This window comes from Emiliania huxleyi (genome assembly GCF_000372725.1).
Source record: "Emiliania huxleyi CCMP1516 chromosome Unknown EMIHUscaffold_197, whole genome shotgun sequence".
Taxonomy (NCBI): Eukaryota; Haptophyta; order Isochrysidales; family Noelaerhabdaceae; genus Emiliania; species Emiliania huxleyi.
Window position 1 is genome coordinate 253,839 of NW_005200623.1, and position 1,387 is coordinate 255,225.

The window sequence follows — 1,387 nt, forward strand, 5'->3', positions numbered from 1 at the left end:
CGCCGCCGTCGCCGTCGCCTGGGCGAGGCACATCTCGGCTGCAGCTCGGCTGCATCTCGGCTATACCTCGCGAGACGCAGCCCGAGGCGCCGTCTGAAGCGCCGCCGTCGGAAGGGGCGCCGCCGCGACTGCCGCCCGCGCGCTGCGGCGGCGGCGCGGCGGCGGCCGGCGCGGCGGCGGCGGCGTGTGCTGCGGCGGCGTGCGCTGCGGCGGCGTGTGCTGCGGCGGCGTGTGCTGCGGCGGCGTGTGCTGCGGCGGCGTGTGCTGCGGCGGCGTGGCGCGGCGGCTCGAGAGCCAGCAGGGAGAGCTGGCGGGGACCGCCGAGGGCGAGGAGGACGACACCGCCCAGCAGCGGCGGGGACCAGTCCGCGGACAGGACCTCGAGCGACCGCTGCGAAACACCGCCGCCGCCGCCTCCTCCTCCTCCGCCTCCGCCTCCGCCTCCGCCTCCTCCTCCGCCTCCGCCTCCGCCTCCGCCTCCGCCTCCGCCTCCGCCTCCGCCCGGCCGGCTCGACGCTTGCTGCTGCGCGGCGAGCAGAAGCGCCGACACGTCCAGACTCACCTCCCATTCGACGTCGTACCGCGACGCCGGAGGCCTGAGGGTGGCAGACCGAGGTACCGCGCTCGCCCCTCTGCGCTGGGACTGCCGGGAGGGCTGGGAGGGCGCAGGGCTGGGAGGGCTGGGAGGGCGACCTGAGGATACATGTTCGGTGGGCGACCGAGGCACAGAGGAGGCAGCGCGGCGGCGCGGCGGGCAGCGGCGGCGACCACGCCACGCAGCGGAACGTCGCCTCAAGTAGCTGCGGCGGGCACGCCTCCCACCCCTTCTCCTCGGCCGACCGCTCCTCGGGCTCCTCAGTGAGGTCGACTACTACCGCCGCCGCCGCCACGCCGCCCGTGCCGTTCGGCTTGCGGCGTGCGCGCTGGTTCCCGCTGCCGCCGCCGGCGTTGTGCGCCGACGGCATCGCGTCGTTCGGCTGCCCGCCCTCGAGCAGCCGGCTCGCCAGCACGACGCCGCGGCCGACGGTCGATGGCCGCGCGGGAAGGATGTAGACGCGGCGACCGGCGACGATGGCGAGCTGGCCGTGCGCGGACCAGGCGAGGCAGCCGGGGTGGGTCGGCGCGGAGGGCAGCGAGGGAAGGCAGCGCCAGCCGAGCTCTTCCGCCCCTCCGACCATTGGCAGGTGAAGCCTGCCCGGGAAACAAAAGAATTTTACAAAAAAAAAACGAGAGGGGAGAGCGACGCGACAGAAGAATTCTTAAAATACAAGCCTCTCTCACAGCACACTGGCACAGAAGAAGAAGCGACAAGGGAAAGAACGACGAGAGTGGGACGACCGCGAGGTGGATGAAGGTTGCAGCGAGAATCGGCGAGAGACTGCGAAGG

The 1,387-nt window shown here is 73.3% G+C and overlaps 1 protein-coding gene across 1 annotated transcript in view; it reads left to right on the forward strand.

Annotated features, from left to right (window-relative positions):
• The window catches only part of EMIHUDRAFT_113716 (hypothetical protein), a gene marked incomplete at both ends in the record, with an annotated part of 5,547 nt that overhangs the window by 1,711 nt on the left and 2,449 nt on the right, over window positions 1-1,387 (forward strand). The window lies entirely within an intron of this gene.